The 19,752-nt window shown below is 41.2% G+C and overlaps 1 protein-coding gene across 4 annotated transcripts in view; it reads right to left on the bottom strand.

Moving 5' to 3' along the window:
• Positions 1–19,752, bottom strand: part of RASSF8 (Ras association (RalGDS/AF-6) domain family (N-terminal) member 8) — a 92,457-nt gene that overhangs the window by 44,217 nt on the left and 28,488 nt on the right. For 2 of the 4 annotated variants that reach the window (XM_012732886.1, XM_012732888.1), the window contains exon 2: positions 18,030–18,099. The exons of 1 other annotated variant lie outside the window; for it this stretch is intronic. The gene's annotated coding sequence lies outside the window, so the exon portion shown is untranslated. Of the gene's footprint in view, positions 1–17,950; positions 18,100–19,752 lie in introns of all 4 variants that reach the window. One more of the 4 variants, XM_012732887.1, reaches the window with a different exon arrangement.

The following is a 19,752-nucleotide window of genomic DNA, read 5'->3' on the forward strand; positions in this document are numbered from 1 at the left end:
AGATTCTCAGTGCTGTGCTTTAACCCGCTGCGCCACCAGGGAGGGCCACAAAAATTTTTTTTAATAAAAAAAATGTTAAAAAAATTAGTTTCTAGAGATATTTCTGAAAACACTTTAAGCAAGAAGAGTCTTCCTTGGGAAGCTGCCAATCACTGGTGTAACATTTATGTGGATGTTTGTATTTTAATGGATATGAGTAAGAAGTGCAATGAAATGAATCAATGCTTTAAAAAAAAAGTAAACAAAAATTAGCTTTATAGTGACACAGAGATAAAATATGAGTCTCAAATGTACAGATATATTTCAGTTACAGAGTAATAATACACTTCATTAGAAATTAAATCAACACACATGTCTAACAATGCATGTGCTTTTTACGTTTTAGTAGAAATGAAATTGGGCTCTTTCACAGACTGTCATGGGCCTTATTTTTGGTTATGAAAAATCCTGCAGATGGTATTATTGGTGACTGTCTCTCAGCATCACCATCCTGCAGCAGGGTCTGTAGGCAGAGCCAGCAGTAAACGCAGTCTCTCCAGTGCCCAGCTTCTGCCAGAGGAGAGAGGCCAGCAGGAACTGACGGTCTCTCCTGTACTGGCTTTGGGGGTATTCACTGTGGAATGCATCTGGTAGACATCTCCTCAGCATGTTGTATAGGGTGCAGCTAGTTCTGAAAGTTGTATCAATAAGGCACTCCAGTGATTTTTCTGTACTCCGGGGAGCTGCAGTCACATCCTGGGCAACAAAGGCTAAGTCTCAATGCCAGGGCATTCTCTGGGTAGTCTGAGACTGACAGGTGGTGGCTCAACATGTCTTCTATTCCTCTACTCTTCTTCACCTCTTATTTACCAGTATCACACACCCAGCTCCTTGGTGTCATTATAGTCCTTTATGTTAAACTGCCCTGTTAATAACTGTCATTCCTCTCTTTTGGCTGGAGAGCAGACTGTTCAGCAAGGACACTATGCTTTCCAGTTCTTCTTTGTGTGCTTGAGGGTGAATATCCCCATTCACTACTAACAATGCCAATAAAATAAAAATTCAAAAACAGTGAGGAAAAAGCTTTTTTGGGGGGTTATAAAAATCACTTTATTGGGCCCTCCCTGGTGGCGCAACAGGTAAGGACGCAGCACTGCAAACCAGCAGCAGCCGCTTCAGTGCCAGTTTGATCCCCTGCCCCAGAGGTGACCCACATGGAGCAGCAGTCCTCTCCTGTCTTGCCCACAGCTCCCCTCAGCAGTATACTTCATCAGTCTGCCTGTTCTATACTCCACTCTGTCTCTGGTGAGTCCTCTCACTGCCCCTGCATCTCTGGCCTGTACCCCAGTTCTGCATAAAATCAATCTTTAAAAAAAATTACTTTACGGGGCCCTCCCAGGTGGTGCAGCGGGTTAAGGCACAGCAATAAGAAGCTAAAGCCACTTCAGCATAAGTTTGATCCCCACCTGTCCTGGAGGTGACCTGACCCGCCTACTGCTCCACTCAGCAGTGTACTTTGTCGATCTGCCTGTTCTGCTCCCCACTCTGTCTCTGGTGAAGCCTCTCACCAGCCCTGCACCTCTGGCCTGTACCCCAGTTCTGTATGTACAAGTAAATAAATCTTAAAAAAAAATTACTTTATGACTAATGGCATATGGATTTTCACTCCCATATGAAATGTCATAAAGGGGGAGGGGATGGCAAGTGAAAAAGAATGTTTCCTCATTTAAGATTCTTTTTCTATAGGAGGGAAAAAATGCCAGCCAACTAGAAGTACTAAAAACATTAAGTAAATACTTGCATGAAAATATACCTGCCTCGTTTGTAAAAGAATCACGCCAATGTTACAATCATTAGAAATGAAAAGGAAAGGGTCTTAACTAATGGACAGGCATTCATTCTCTGCAGTATTGTGGATGTGAGCTAAGCATCAGTGGATGTCTATATAACAGGACACATACAAATCAAATAGTAAGCAAAATAATAGGACAGACACAAATCAAATAGTAAGCAAGAAAAGGGGGAGGGTATTTTCATACTTTATGAAATGAACTTACGTGAACAACTGCCAGCAAATTACCTTATGAACTTGTATTTTCCTCTTCATATCCTTACATGCAGATACCAACAATGTCAAGACAAGAGACAAACACCCCCACTCCCAACACACACCCCTACTCACCCTCCCTTGGTAACTTTCCAAATGTCACTTTCTAGCATAAGCAGCAGAACATGCAAGTTAAGGTGACATTACAAGAGATATCTGGACATATAAGATATCCTGTTCAAGCTTATTGGGAGATCTGAAAACTTCAGGTAGGAGAGAAGTACATTCTTAATCTAAAGGACACTATAAAAAGATAGCAAAGAAAAAGCACCTGATAGATTCTAGAACCAGGGAAAATCCAACTCCCCCTCCCCCTTTCAAAAAAAATCGTTAACTTCAGGCTTTTACAGGTTTAAAATAAATGAATTACCCATAGGTGCTTCCTGCCTTTATTTAAACAAACTCTTTAGTTGAAGGTTCTGGCTCTTCAATTTTGAGGAATATGACTGCTTGACAGACAAAATACAGGATGAAAATAAAGATAATAGTAATTTGGTAACAAATGATAAGTTCCCACTGGCCACTAGCACATCAAAGTAACCATTAAGCACAGTGAGGTCTGAGGTCACAATGTTACAGAGGAGTATTGTCTTCTGTTTCTAAAGTATGAATAGCTACGATCTTATCAATGAAGGAAAGACAAAGCAGGATTACTGAGCGCAAGCTGAGTGGCTAAGGGAACACCAGTAATGAGATGTTTCTCTTGATTCATTTTTCCAAAGTGCTGTCAAATCAGCCTTTCTTACCACACAATAGGTCACCTCATGTATATTTGCATGTTCCCTGCATCATGGTATGGATTGTAGAAATCCCTGAGTCCAGCATCCCACATCCTGAACTCAGGGATGCTGCCACTGGGCCCAAGTAGCCCACAGTAAGAATCTTAGAAATAAGACCACGGCTGCTGTCCACAGCAGACGACAACAGCAGGACCTCAACCAGTCTCCCTGCCTCGAAGGAAATTATCGTGTCTAGGTCCCAGATGGTCTTTAAAAAGCCAACTGTCTAGAGGAGCAACACCCTCATGAGTGGCTTCTGCTTTGCAACATGAGCCTTGTAGTTAAATAAAGTCAAAATGCTACAATTTGTTTACACTATGATGCTTTCTAAATAAACTCTTGAAAATAGGTCACCTAACTTTAGGCACTCGACATTTCTTCTAACATTACTAGAAAAATAAGTAGGGAGACTTTTCATTTCATTGCAAACTGAGGTAAGTAACAAATTATCTTGTTACTTAACCTTAAAGAAACCCACAAAAAATGAAATCCATTTCCATGACCTCACACACTATTTTGGATTCAATCTCATCTTAACTTCTTTGCTGGTCAGGTGGCCTATCAATAGAAGTATCTTTTTTGTATACATTATTTTTTTTTAAAGATTTATTTATTTGTGCAGACAGAACTGAGGTACAGGCCAGAGGCTCAGGGGGCGGTGAGAGGCTTCACCAGAGACAGAGTGGGGAGCAGAACAGGCAGATGAACGAAGTACACTGCTGAGGGGAGCAGTGGGCGGGTGTCAGGAGAGGTCTGCCGCGCCATGCGGTCACCTCCAGGGCAGGCAGGAATTGAACTCATGCGGAAGTGGAAGCTTCTCAGTGCTGTGCTTTAACCTGCTGCACCACCAGGGAGGGCCTGTATACATTATTTTTTATTTCTAGTATGGTGTTTCAGATTTCAAGGGGGAAAAATGAAAAGTGTATTTCTAGCAATTTGCACAATCAACAACAGAAAGGAAAGACAATTTGGTGTTGCAGGAATTCCTTGGCTTTTGGCTCCAACACTCCAGCCCTAAACCCTAGGCACTGTGCTTTTTAACATCCTGCTGCAGGAGTGGAGTGCTTCATTTTAAGAGTTCAGGAGAGACATTGAACCCTCTATTTGATCCTCTATTTAATTCTATATAGAAGGCTATAGAATTAAAAGCAGCTTTATTTTCAGATAAAGTATGATACGATCTGATAGGAAAAAGGATTTAAAAAAAAAAAAAGCTGTAACTAACAAATTTTTGCTTCCACAACTGCAGCCAGAGCAGAATTTTAAATTCAATTCCTAAGGGATTAGCATTTGAGCTGTGATTAAAATATAATAAGGACTTCATAGTCAGTTGTTGTTGATTTTACAAAAAGATCTAATTTCAATACAACACACTCTTTGGGTACTGCCAAAATTGTCTTTTATTTCACATTTCCACTTGAGAAATTTTTCACATAAACAAACACTGTAAGTCAGTAGCCAACTCTCCTAGAATTTTTTTTTTTTTAACATGGAGATAATATCCTCTTTAAAATGGAATTAATCTGTATTAAATTCAGTGGTCCATGCCAACAAAAACTGTTACAGAAAATTAGTGCTTATTTGTTCTTCCTATAAAATAAAGCAGTTATTTACATTCTGTTATTTCCCAAAAGCAAACTGACCAAATTTAAACAAATCACTGGAATACAAGAGCTCGTTAATATAGACACAGTTAATGCCAGAGATAGCACAAGTATTTTATCTCATGTACCGACTGTTTGCCACAGATGCCAAAATGGAGGATCAGCATGAACAAGTCCCATCATCAATTAATCATGCCTGCCCTGCGCACAGATGGCATGTCCACGACATATTTCACCATCCTTCATATAGAGATTATTGGTTAAGACATGTTTGGGTGGTCAGGCAGCCCTGCTCTCAAATCCTGGCCCCACCAATTATTTGTTGTACAACTTCAGACAAATTACTAGTCTCTTTGGCTTTAAAGTGAGGATGATAATCCTTAAATTTGTCAGAGTTAAATAACAATGAATGTGAAGACTTAAAATACAGCCTGGCATGCAGTAATTACTTAATAAAAAATAGCTATTAACTGTATTACCCTAGGAGTTAAGAGTCTTTCAGAACTCATTACTGACTGATCACTAAATCTGATCTTGAAATGGGCAGGCCCTTGCCAACATTTGCAGCTGAGATGAATGAATGCCAACTCAGCAAATCACTGGACATATGGCCAGCCAGCTGTGGCTGCATGTGCCGGGCAGCGACACTGGCAGCTCGGGCAGGGCACAGGGACACAACTCTGGGAAGCAACAGAGGCCCACCCTCCCACAGTCCTCAAACCAGAGCTCCAGTCTGAGGTTCATCCCTGCAGTAGAGAAATGTGTTGTATTGAGGTTGAGAAAAATAACGGTTACAAAAATAGAGCCATTTTCTTCTTCCTGGGACCACTCACCTACTACCAAGTATAGGCTACGAGCTGGTAATTACACTCTGCACAGGCTTAACGTAGGCCTGTGCAACATGAGCCAAATTAGAACAGATTTCTGGCACATGAAATCTATTTTTGTGATAAAATACAGAGTAATAATAAAAGAAATTCAAAAATTGAAAGACAGAAAATGTCCTTTTTAAATGTTAACAATTAACATCGAAGCTGAAAAGATCAGTTCTTATGATGTCACCTGAAGTTCTAACTCTGATTACAATTTCTAAATGGACACATCTGAATGACTACTACAGGTCCCACTGATTTTACTGAACCCTAGTGAGTGTGATTAGAAGGCAAATTTTAGAGTGGCAGAGCTGAAGTCACTGCTTATTTTCACCTGAACTCCAACTATGGAGAAGCTAACTTGTTCAGTTAGGAAGCGCATTTTTCTCTTTATTTGGCTATGAGCATTAAACTAGATTCGTATTCTTAAAAGTATTTCATGAACACTTAAATACTGTCCCTCCAGGTGGCTATCAAGAAAAAACCCCTATTCTCCCTAGTTTGTAAAACAGACTTAAAAAGGAACAGAACAGAAAGGAGAGAGAAGCTGGGGGAAAGTCCTGGGGCTGCAAGACAGGACTGCCAGCTCCTCAGGATGGCCCACACCAACAAAGAGCCCCAGGGACTGAGTGCCAGGGTGCCGGCACTCAGTTCTGGAAGACCTCCCTTTCCTTTTGCTTGAGACCATAAATTTGAAGGGCCAGAGCCCCAAGATGGAACAAACCAATTAGCTCTTACAACACACGTGGAAGGAAATATGGATGCAGAGGGGCAAGAAAGAAAACAAATCATAATGGGAGATCTAATCTTAATACAGTTTTAAAAATTCAACTCTCATGAATTGCGTAAGTTATATGTGGGCAGTTATGCTGAAGTGTCAGGAGCTGCTCACTGAGAGGAGGCCAGGAGGGATTACTAGTGGTATCCCTCCATCTGCAGAAATGCAAGAAACTGCTAATAACTACAATTCACACAAGCAGCATTTGGGGTGGGGTGGGACGGGGGGGGGGGGGGGGGGGACGGGGGGGGGGGCGGGCTCACTGTCCTTCATGATGCTACCTGGGTTTTCTTCTAAAATATTAAGTGCCTGACAGCTTTGGTAACACCATTTGTAACATTTATTAAGTACTTACCAGACACCAGGCACCTTCTAAGTGCTCGAATCTAGTTTCTTTTATAAAAGTCTGAAGAGGAAGGTACCATTAGGTTCTCACTTCTCAGAGGAGGCACCCAAGGCACAAGAAAGCTATAAAACATGTCTAAGATCACACATACTATTAAAGGAAAAACCTGAACTTAGGGAGTGTACAAGCAGAGTTCAAAACTTTAACACAACAATGTACCATCCAGTAGGTAATATAGCAGATTTTCATGCTACATGCCATGGTTTCAAATGGCATTCTCTTAACACTAGATGTGTGCATCGCATGGACAGTGACTAAAGACATCAGATATAAACTGAAGATCGTGGGTCAGTCTGCACTTATTAGCTAACAGATCCTATCATCACATCTACCTGACTCAGGTGTCTGTGGGACGGGAGGAGAAGCAAAATCTTCCAGTCTAGATCAGTAAGGGCGACTATCAAAAGTCACGCTGTTCACTATGGTGAGGACAATGGTGGTGGGTATGGTGGTAACAACACCTGAAAGGGGAGATCCTATACCTTTAAACCATAAACAATACTATAAACCAATGTTAGTGAAAAAAAAAAATTATCTTGATAATCAGTGACAAAAAAGAGGAAGCTGTCCATAGGAAGAGGAATGCTCTCTGGGGAAACATTTGACTAGTCCTTTTAGAAAACGAGTTCTGAGGAAAGTCTCCAGGGCCTTTTGATGATATAACAATGATTGAAGTCACGGTTTCCTATTTTCAATAGGGATTTCTTAGACATAGGGCTGAAATAGCTTTCAGACAAGAATCAAAAGGGCATCAGGGCCCTCCCTGGTGGCGCAGTAGGTTAAATAAAGCACAGCACTAAATAAAGCACAGCACTAAGAAGCTAAAGCCACTTCTGCATGAGTTCGATCCCCACCCTTCCCAGAGGTGACCACATGGCACCGCAGACCTCTCCTGTCTCACTCGCTGCTCCCCTCAGCAGTGTACTTCATTGATCTGCCTGTTCTGCTCCCCACTCTGTCTCTCGTGAATTCCCTCACTGCCCCTGCACCTCTGGCCTGTACCCCAGTTCTGTGTGCACAAATAAATAAATCTTTAAAAAAAAAAAAAAAGGGCATCAGACCTCACTCCAAAAGAAACTACGGTAAGCGCCTCTATCAGCCGACGGCACTGTTCTGAGATTCATTCATGTGCATGTATACAGTGAAAAATCTCGAGATCTAAAAACTAGAATCATTAGCAGTTATTCATTTCATTCATAAATAGTCACAGACTCCTTGCCAATCCAGCTTCCACTGAGAAACATTTGAAAATTAAAGAAAACACTCACTTTTAAGTAGTAGGGGCTCTTCTTCAGCCTTATAAACAACAGCTCCCCAGCATAAGAGCACACTGCCCACAGCTCCACCCTCCCCACACCTGACTTTCTCTCTAGGTGTCACTGCGCCTACACACCCAATTTTTTTCCAGTGAGCACTCCTCAGGACACAATTACAACCAGTCCATCTCTGCACAATCAGGGCTCATTGTTCTTTCTGTGAGAATCACCAACAGTTCAGTACATATGGTCTGCTCTTCGCTTGGACCTGAATCACCATGACTCTCGGAGGAATCATATAACAACATTATTTTGGACACAAAGCCTGGAAAATTCTCAGGGTTCTGTAGATGTTGCTATTGGGCTTCCTTTGGTTTTGGAGGAATAGAGATGGGCTATTCCTCAGATGTTTTCAGATCTTTCTCAGATCTGTACTGGACAGAATGACACTTGATTCTTAAGATTCACAGATAATATTCCTATTCACCTTTGGATTCCAAAAAAAAAATGACAGATGGCACTAGGGTTCTCAACACACCTACAAAGGACAAATGTAGCTGGAATGGGGGAGGGAGAAGTTTCTGGTATAGTCTTTGTAAATAGGTTTGCACCTAACTATATCCTTACCCATAGTCTTTCTCTCCACTTTAGGTATCTGGAAGCCCCTCAGGCTGTCCTGTTGTGGTTCAAGGCATGGTTCAGAAGCACTTCTCTTCTGTAGCAATTCCACTTCCCATTCACTAAAGTGGCTGGGTTGACCAGATATTAAGAGGGAAGGGACTATCACAGTAAGGCACATTCAGTTCATCCAGTTGACAATATGAGAAGAAATATTAGGGCAAGAGAGCTTCCCTACTGTCCCTTAAACAAAGTGCAGTCTCCATTCTCAGGGTGTGGGCTTGGGTGTGGCCAGCAAGGTGTCAGCGGAGCAGGAGGTGGGAGGCATTGCTCCTCACTAAACCCACATAGTGGTGACAGTGAGGTCCTCCACCAGGCACCCCACCTTCCTCATTGTCAAGGTACTGCTTTTCTCCCTGCAAGCTGGGTTGAGATGGCCCCAGTGGACCAAAAGGAGAACTTCAGCTATTCTCAAGTTACTGCCAATGGAGAAACAATTGGTTCTACCTTCCTGTGTAATTTCTAAAATCTAAACCCTTGGGTAAAGTCAGGTCAACATTCGTGAATGAGAAAGAACCAACACTGCAGACTGAGAAAGTCTTCTGGCTCAGGGGTCCAGAGGTGCAACCACAGGAGCTGAAATTACAATTTCAATTACAAAAATATAAGTCACGGCTTATATTTTTACTCCTTGGTATAATCAAAAGAAGGAACATATTAAAATAATCTTTGGATGCAAAATGGAATAGAAATGGCAGTTAATCTCAGCCTTTTTTTTTTTTTAATTTTTTTAAAGATTTATTTATTTGTACATACAGAACCGGGGTACAGGCTAGAGGCTCAGGGGCGGTGAGAGGCTTCACCAGAGACAGAGTGGGGAGCAGAACAGGCAGATCAACGAAGCACACTGCTGAGGGGAGCAGCGGGTGGGTCAGGAGAGGTCTGCCACACCATGTGGTCACCTCCGGGGCAGGCGGGAATCGAACTCATGCGGAAGTGGCTTTAGCTTCTCAGTGCAGTGCTTTAACCCGCTGCGCCACCAGGGAGGGCCCAATCTCAGCCTTTTTTTTTTATTTTGAATTCATTATTTACTCTGCAAAAAAAAAAGCTATGCATATATAAAAAGCAATTTCTAATGATGATTTTTTTTTTTTTTTAAGATTTTCATGCAGAACTGGGGTATAAGCCAGAGGTGCAGGGGCAGTGAGGGGCTTCACCAGAGATAGAGAGCAAAACAGACAGATCAATGAAGTACACTGCTGAGGGGAGCAGTGAGCAGGTCAGGAGAGGTCCGCTGCAACATTTGGGTCACCTCCCAGGCGGGGATCGAACTCACACTGAAGCGGCTGGGGCCAGCTTGCAGTGTTGTGCTCTAATCCACTGCGCCACCAGAGAGGGCCAATTTTTAATGACTTTATCCCTCATACACTTTCCATTCTGCTGAGGCAAAATTTGCAAAGGATTTGCACAGTAAAATTGTTGAGTGGCTGAGCAGTGCATGGCAGAAAACGCCAACAGGAGAAAGGGACATTAAAGGAACTGGCTGGGAACAGTACAGCTTTCTCTGCTCACCTGTGTCTAGTTTTTTAAGTGCTAACATTTTATAGTACTAATACATCCTTTTGAAGAAAAGGATATGTTAAATGCTTAAGATGATCAAGAAAATATTGAGAACATAAAGTGTGAGTAACCCTTCTCCTTAAGTCTAGGTTGCCCCAACTCTTTAATGGTACTTACCATGCAACTGTTTCATACTTATCATGTCACATACTTATCACTCTGACCCTTTCAGTTATAAAATCTAGAATCCCTAAAAGAAAATGTTGTTCCTATCAAACAAGGTGAAGAATCCCACTTTTAGAATCACTCATGTCCTTCCCATTCACTCATATTCACCTCCAGCTATACTGGCATTCCTTCTCAACCTCCCCTCTCAGTATCAATTATCCTCACTCCCACCATGCTGTCTGACTTTATAGTTTGTATGGGATTCACATTTTTTTTTTTTAAAGATTTACTTATTTATGCATGCAAGAACTGGGGTATAGGTCAGAGGTCAGGGTGAGAGGATTCACCAGAGACAGAGTGGGGAGCAAAACAGATGGATCTACTGAAATACACTGCTGAGGGGAGCAGCGGCCGAAAACAGGAGAAGTCTGCTGTGCTATGTGGGTCATTTCCCTGACCGTGACTAAAATCATTTGGCAGTGGCTGATCGTAGCTTGATAGTGATGTGCCTTTAACCCTTGAGCCACCAGGGAGGCCTGCATGGGACCCACTTTAGATAAAAGAAACTGCCTCCCCCAAAATGAGAAAGAGGGGTAGGATATTCTATTACCGTGGAGGTACTTAAGAACACAAATGGTGTTTTCTTGTTCACACTCTCCCTGGTACATTCAAGTGGACTATCTCAAAGTAAAGGGTTTGAAGCCAAGTTGTAAAAATAATTAAACAACACAAATCTAGAAAAGAAGGGAGATCTTGGAGAATTATGCTACTAGGATGACAGCCACTGATGCTATCAGATGTGACTTAGTTTCTTGCCTATCAGATCACTAACATGCTAATCTCAATTTACACACTCAGTCACATGTACAAATGCAAGCCAGTGACAAATATCCACAAAATATCACTTATTCCATGTGGATCCAGTAATGACATCTGCCTTTAAGATTCTTCTGACAGGCCCTCCCTGGTGGTGCAGCGGGTTAAAGCACAGCAATGAGAAGCTAAGGCCACTTCCTCATGAGTTCGATTCCCACCTGTCCAGGAGGTGACCACATGGCGCGGCAGACCTCTCCTGACCCGCCTGCTGCTCCCCTCAGCAGTGTACCTCATCGATCCACCTGTTCTGCTCTCCACTCTGTCTCTGGTGAAGCCTCTCACTGCCCCTGAGCCTCTGGCCTGTACCCCAGTTCTGTATGAATAAATAAATAAATCTTTAAAAAAAAAGATTCTTCTGACAAATAAAAGCATCAACCTGTGAAGATCTCACGTAATACACACACATAAGAACATGTTTTCTATGCTCACTTTCTGCAAACATACAGAAGAAACTGGTAAGATGAGAGGAAATGAAGAAAGAGATACTCTTATTTTTATGCCATTTTACAAATTTTAAACTTACTGTATTACTTTTTAAGATGAACAATTGTTTTAAGTATACAATGACCAAAGCTTTGCTAAAAACCTCTTTTCTAAAATTTCAGAATAGAAGATATCAGATGTGTCTTGTCAGAAAAGCATTTTTTAGTATCAATCCTCATCCACCAGTGAGGGAATTAAATAAACCTGGAAACTACTGTGATAAATTCAAATTTTATTGAAACTGAAAAGCATTTCATGTGTCCCAGACCAGCATCTGCCTGCTGGTGCTGGGAACAGGTCCCAGCTCACCTAGGTGGTTGGTGTCAGGGCCAGCCGTCTGACCTCCTTGGGGTTCTAATGCCAGAGATACCCACACTAACACTCAGTTACAAAGAGGCCATCTGTGGCGCCTACGAATCCTGAAACTTGATGGAAAAAAAAAAGCAAGACCACTACTGGAAGTTGTGTACTGGGAGAGCAGTCCAGTTAAAGTCCAGACTAAGTCAGACTTAGACACAGAATCTCCCTCTGTGTAAATTTCCTAAAACTTTTTCATATAAACCAGTAAATACCACTGGGAGAAGGGTGAGAAATAAATGAAAATGCTAACAGAATGGAGGTACCTGTCCTAGTTTTTCCATTTAATCCATAAAGACTTTAATGACTTTGATGTAATATCACTGGCAATCGATACTTGACTGCAGCCACTGGACAGGGGTCAGGATAAACAGGGTGGCAGATGCTTACTACCACTCTTGGGATGCAGGGTCCAGGGACACCAGATGCATAAGGGCTCCACAGTCCAACAGCCCCACCCAGAGGCCCCAGGGATCTGGGCTATTTAATTTTGTACATAGTCTAGCATTCAGTAAATGTGTCTTTACACTGTATATATGTGTATATATAGATTTTTAAGAAGGCCATGATGAAATTTTAGACATATGGTCAGCCGTACATTTTTTAAAACAATCTATTTTCAAATATTCAATTATAAATACATTTAGAAAAGCTAGTAATTGAGGGCCCTCCCTGGTGGCACAATGGGTTAAAGCACAGTACTATGAACCTAGCTGCAGCCACTTCAGCATGAGTTCGAAGTCAGAGAGGTGATCCACATGGTGCAGCAGACCTCTCCTGTCTCTCCTGCTGCTCCCCTCAGCACTGTACTTTGTCAGTCTGCCTGTTGTTCCCTACTCTGTCTCTGGTGAATCCTCTCACTGCCCCTGCACCTGTGGCCTGTACCCCAGTTCTGTATGCATAAATAAATACATCTTAAAAATATCTAATAATTGAATAGTTATTTTTCTATAATCGTGACACTTGGAGATAATCATACTAACATTTTTGTATAATGCCATCTCACTTATTTTCCATGTGACTACTCTTAAAAATAGATTTATAACTTATATTACATCTGCTATTGTCTAATTTGGGGCTACTTCATTTAATTAGTTTAGAAAATGATCCATATATAAGTAGGTAGTGGGTGGGTAGATTGGTGGATTCCACTACTGGCCACAGAGCTATGCACCCTTAATGGGATTATCCAAGCAACCTACTCCTTCTCCCATGAACAACATGAGGGGTCACTGAAGTCTGCTTATGCTCCCATTTATGTGTGTCGTGACATGATTTTTAATCTTCAATAATGTGACATATCAAATATTATATTTCAAAAAATACTAAAATTAAACAAATCTTTAGATGTGTGTCTGTCCACACATAATTACAAACTAATTTTTTTTTAAGATTTATTTATTTATTCATACAGAACTGGGGGACAGGCCAGAGATACGGAGGGTGAGAGAACCCACCAGAGATAGAGTGGGGAGCAGAACAGGCAGATCAATGAAGCACACTGCTGAGGGGAGCAGCGGGCAGGTCAGGAGAGGTCTGCCATGCCATGTGGGTCACCTCCAGGGCAGGTGGGGATCGAACTCATGCGGAAGTAGTTTAGGCTTCTTAGTGCTGCGCTTTAACCCGCTGCGCCACCAGGGAGGGTCCCTAATTTTTTAAACTGGATATTGCTTACCTTTTTACTGACTGAAATGAGGCTTTATATAGGCATAACTTTTGTTTTTAAAACTTTTTCTTTTATTTTTAAGATTTAATTTTTATTTACTTATGCATAGAAGAACTGAGGTATAGCCCAGAGGTGCAGGGGAGGGAGAGGATTCACCAGAGACAAGAATGGGGAGCAGGACAGGCAGATCAGGGGAATCTACTGAAATACACTGCTAAGGAGGGCAGTGAGCTATTATTACATTTATATATTACTTGTATGGCATCTTTTATTAATTCAAAATTATCCTGGAGTTTCTATCCCATTCCAAGTATTTATTTTACCAACACATTACTGTTTTTTAATTAATATCCAGGATTACAAACATTTCTTGGCTCTTATTTATCATATAGTTATGAAATTTAGAATCACTGATCTGTGAAAAATTCCCAGTGAGGATTTATTAAAATTGTATTAAATTTACAAATCAATATAAAAAGACAGAATAATTCCTGAATTGCCTTCAGAGTTTAGACACACCAAGAATCTGTATCCTCAGAGTCAAGTTTAATAGTTTCCTTACTCTGCATTCCTTATAAGGTTTACTCCTCAATGTACTGCTACTATGAATGGGCTAAGTTTTTCTCATATTTTTCACTATATATACTGTGATATTTTCATTGTTTGTAATGGAATCTTAATACAATTCTATTAGGTTGTCTTGGAGAGCTCTGTAATCTATAAGTCATTTTATTTCCCTTTCCAACAGTTCTCTCTCTTACTCCATTCTCTTCTCTTAACATACTAGCTAGATATTTTAGAACTGTTCAGAGTAGTGAACAGCAAGTGTGTTGTTAATTGGAACAGGAGATAAAAAATTACAGTGCTTACCATGAATAGTATTTTGGTGACTGATCCCAATTTTGTTTATAAAATTGTAATGCTTCTCTTAAAATACTAACAGCAGGTATCACTGAGCAAAGAGATAATGAAGGATTTCATTCTTTTTCATTTTTCTCAGTAAATAATCAAGGTTTTCTATATTTACTTTTTATACTTTCTGAAAATTCAAATTCTGTGATGGATGATTTTTTTTTTTAAAGATTTATTTATTTGTGCATACAGAACTGGGGTACAGGCCAGAGGCTCAGGGGTGGCGAGAGGCTTCACCACAGACAGAGTGGGGAACAGAACAAACAGGCCAACTGAAGAAGTATACTGCTGAGGGGAGCAGTGGGCGGGTCAGGAGAGGTCTGCCATGCCATGTGGTCACCTCCGGGACAAGCGGCAAGCGGGAATCGAACTCATGCAGAAGTGGCTTAAGTTTCTCTCTCTCTCTCTCTCTTTTTTTTTTTTTAAGATTTATTTATTTATGTTTACAGAACTGGGGTACAGGCCAGAGATGCGGAGGGTGAGAGGATTCACCAGAGACAGTGGGGTGCAGAACAGGCAGATCGACAAAGTACTCTGCTGAGGGAGCGGGGGCGGGTCAGGAGAGGTCTGCCACGCCATGTGGTCACCTCCGGGGCAGGTGGGGATCGAACTGATGCGGAAGTGGTTTAAGCTTCTTTGTGCTGTGCTTTAACCCGCTGCGCCACCAGGGAGGACCCGATGGATGATGTTTTTAAAAAAACATACATTTGATTAAGATTCTCACACATATGTGAAAAAGTACCTATAAAAATATTTTATTACTTTTTATTTTCAGACAGCTACAGTTACACATGCCTTGCTACTGTACTTTTTTACTATATTGTATATTTATGTATGTCATGTTTTTTATTAATTAGACAAATAACAAATTCTCCCTATTTATTTTACAAGTTATATAAATCCTGAGGTGACCAGACACTCATACCCTTATTTCTTCTGATGTCCCTTTGCTTAAGGAGAACACTTTTAATTCCAAGTGTTAGTAGTTAGCAATCAGTATCTTGCAGTAGGCAAGAGAGAAGCTAACCCTAAAAAGAAGAAAAGCTTTCTTTTTATAAACAACATTCGAGTGTCCTTTGTGAAAGATGTCTAAAACAATGCCTAGATTCAACTGTTCAATTATCTCAAAGTAAATGGATTCTGCTAATAAAAACAGCACCTCAAACCTTTTATTAAAATACAATTACATCAAAGATATCAGTGAAAGATGCTATAAAAATACTTATAAACAACTTGATATTAGGAAGTCAGAACATTCCCAGATTAGAGCTCTACAAAAGCTAGATTCCAGTGTTCTTTAATGCTAAGGCTTGTATGTTAACAAATGTGCAGAAGTCTCCAAATCTTCACTAAATCTTGTTTGTTTCTTACTTTTATTAAGTAACTATTATATTGATTCCATCTTGCTATCTGAAATAATTAATCTGAGATGCTTTATCAGAAAATGTCAACTTCAAATATAAACAGTTGAACTTTTCATATTTACTCTATCAGGAAAGTTTCAAAGTACTAGAAAAATGCAGTGCTAGCCATCTCCTAAAGCAGAAATGAAATAATTAGGTCACAATAGATGCCTCCTTTCTTGGAAGAAAGAGAAAGATGATGAATGCGACTGGAATGCTTTTGTCACTGAAATTCTTCAGGCCTGGATTCTAAATATGCATCTAGATACAGGTTACTATGACAACTTGAATTATAGAAAATGTTCCTTCTCTTGCCAAGTTGTTTTCTCCACAAGAATATTTCAAGTCTTCTAAAACCAGTGTGCATGAACTACCAGTAACAATACACATCTCTCTACGAGTTTTATTCAGAAAAGCTCCCTTCCAGACACTTAAAAATCAAATGTAAGCACATAAAAAGAAAACAAACTCCATTAAGTCTACATGAGGCAGGAACCCTGGCCTGGAGAAGCACACACACATATACACCCGCACATACACATGCATGCACAAATGCACGGACAGGAAAGGCTGAGAAGCTCTCAGACTGCCTCCCATTACTAGACGCCCTGTATCCCCACCATATGTTTCATTATAGAAACCAGGGAGAATTACTCCAAGGCAACTTTGAAAGAGGATTATAAGGTTAAGTCCTGTTTATCATTATTTTCCCCAGTAATGCTTTTTACAGGAAGGTATAGGAAGGGGGGAGGGGGAAGACTGCAGTCCTATTTTGACCAGAAAGAGAAGCAAATAATCTTTAAATCTTTTTGTTTTACTCATCTTCCTTTTTCTGTACAACATAATGGGCTTTGTAGCTTGTTCTTACACAGTTTCATTTTTATAAACCTAACAAAGATGCCTTGTGATTAATAAAGTGTGAATTATTCTCCATTATCATTATCCTAAAAGAATAATGGCTTGGGAGAAACTGCATCATTCTGGAGAAAAATGTGATTTGGTAGAGATAGTCTGTTTGCAAGACATTAAAACTCAAAGTAGTTTCATGAAAAAAAAAGTTAATAATTTTATAGTGTAGCAATACTGAGAATTCAAAGCTGGTATGACTAAATGAGATAACTCATGGAGACAGGCTTCAGGAGCTCATATAGCCTCCCCTGGAGGAGCCTGGTGACGGGGGGAGTTGCGTGCACAGGCTGGTTAGATGTACAGCAGATCCCAGCCCCAAAGCCTTCATTTAAACTAAAACAAAACAAAACAAAACGTCACTTAAGAAAGGAAAACACTGCATATGCTAATAGAGTACTTTGTAATTTGGAGGCAAAGGCCTCCTAATTTTAGCATATTGAAAATTTTTGAATAAAATATAAAACATTAACTCTCTAAGCAGCAAACTCCAGAAACTTCCGCTGTCTGCTATCTGAATTAGCGGACAATTGCTAATGTTCCATATAACTGGGAATAACTGGAATATTCAAAACCACATGCATACAATCCCCAAACACTGAACTTGAAGCACAGTTCCTCTTGATATAACTAATACATAAATCCTCCTACTTAGAAAATAATCAATATAGAAAAGAGATTTACAGAATAGGAAGCTAAAGCTCAAAGGTAATGACTAGTCATGGGGAAAACTTCAGTAAGCTGAAACTCAAGAGACAAGAGAAGACACACATGAATCAAGTGAAAAATCATTTCCTTGTGTATTCTCCCCTCAAAAGGCTTTTGTTCCCCTTTCATTTAATGGAACCGATCATGGGCTCTATTAAAGAGGGGGCACTCAAGCTCCCAAAGGATTTATTCAGGGACTGTTTCAGACTCATCAAGGCCTTGCATCTCTCACTGCTACAAACTCGTGTCTGCTTGAAGGGAGGATGCTGAATGAGTTAGGGAGACAGAGGAGGTGGTAACAGCAACTGCCAAAATTTGCTTCCAACTGATTTGTTTCCAAATCTGAAACCTAAAGTCTAGTTTGTGATGCTTTCAGTGTCTACCCAAATGAAAAGCTAGATTTGTGTAAAGCACCTTATCCAAATAAAGGGCTGACAAACGACGCCTCCTAGGAGTTCACAATCTCTGAAAGAGTCCCAAAACTTAGAAAAGTAGTTCAAAAATAAAAGTACCTTAAAAAACTCTGTTGTTTAAGTCCCTGTGGGTGAACATCTCCCAGGAGGAGTATATGGTTTCTGACATCAGACTCACCTTCAGCTGCGGTCCAATGAGGGTGAGGTAGTGTGGTGGGCATGCACCCAAGGAGGAGCCCCACAGGCACCTGAAAAGGCACACAGACAGCACGCTTATAGGCCTGGCTAGTTTTTGGCCTCAAAGGATAAAATCACCCCACTTTAACTTATGGTTTCCAACAGCAAAATACATAAGGATTTAACTTCAAATAGTTTTCCCAGAAGAACTAATCTGTGCTCTGGCCCTTGCCCTTAGCCTTCTGAATTGCAGAGCTGTGGGGTGGGTTTGCTTTCTATTTGGCTTCAGTTGGCATTTTTTTTCTTGAGAAAGGGAACGGCACTATTTCTGGGACAGTCACTGCATGAGCCCTTGGCGCTCTAGGAAAGACACTGAGCCCCCTTGTCCCTGACCAGAGGGCACTGCAGTGCCCCCTCTGCCCCCTCTCCCTCCCTCCTCAATCCTCCATCATAGATGACAGCAGTTTAGCAGTGAGACATCTGGAAAGTTGCCTAGAGCCAGGGCCTAAGACATGAAGGTGAAGGAGAGACCTCGGGTTCTCAGTGCTACAAAATAAAAACAAAACAGGCTGCACTTTTTCTTGGTGAGCACAAATCACTGCCAGCCTAAAACCACAGTGACTTGGCACTGGCTCTGAGCAGCCCCTGGCTTCGTGCTGTGAGAATGTGAGCCTCTGCCACGGCACTGGTTATGGAGAAAGCCTCAGGAAGGCTTGGTCACAAGACTGGGAGCTGACGCGATTCATGTGCCTGCTACATTTCGTTTGTGGCCCTCACAGACGTGTCTGCACTTGCTTATAGAGTGGTTTACTTTAGTTACAGGACCATCCCATCTACTGACTTTCTAAATACACTGACACAGTGAACTACTTTTCTTTATAAATGGAAAATGCTGCCCCAATATTACAACTTCATAACTTAACTTCCTAGTTATGAATAATGTGAAATATTATAGTAGAAATAGTGCAAGGAGAAAGATCACATGGACTTCCATCCGATGTGAATGACTGGTAAATATACAAGCTTCAAACACAACCAAGGAAGCGGAAGTTAAGTCACAGGCCTCCCCTTCACACCTGGCTTCTCCTTGCAGGGCGACTGTCTCCTGGTCTGGCCACTAGGCTGACTTCTAGGCTGACATGTCATGTAACTTCATAGTCTCACAAATGCCATCATTTCCAGATCGCTTTTTTAAATAGCGTTGCAGCTGCAGCACGGAGGCAAACTACTGCATGCTTCCGAGTTTTTAAAGGGACAGAGAGTAGCAGCCACACTAAGTTTTTGTTCTAAGTCAAGTAAACACCACCAAATTCCTGCTTCGTCCTCTTGGATCTGATGGTTACAACTTTCTAGCTTCATCTAAATCTACCTATTCCCTGAAGTAGAATAAAGACACAGCTTGGAGGCTGAAGTGCTTGGATACCTGAAGAGGATGCCACCCAAAAAGCAACAAATGGATCAGCTGACCAGGAGAGAGGACCAGGTGGTGGATTCGGATCCATGGAGGAAGAGTAGCCATAGCCTCAATCCCCATCCTTCACTTAGAAGCTACCTGAAATCAGCCTGATTGGTAAAGGATACTTTTCTCTATTAAAAATCTCTTTTCGAGTGATTCCCAGCCCCGGAAGTGACCCACATGGCACCGCAGACCTCTCCTGTCTCACCCGCTTCTTCCCTCAGCAGTGTACTTCATTGGTCTGCCTGATCTGCTCCCCACTCTGTCT

This window comes from Condylura cristata, unplaced genomic scaffold, assembly GCF_000260355.1.
Source record: "Condylura cristata isolate star-nosed mole 26May11 unplaced genomic scaffold, ConCri1.0 scaffold00036, whole genome shotgun sequence".
NCBI lineage: Eukaryota > Metazoa > Chordata > Mammalia > Eulipotyphla > Talpidae > Condylura > Condylura cristata.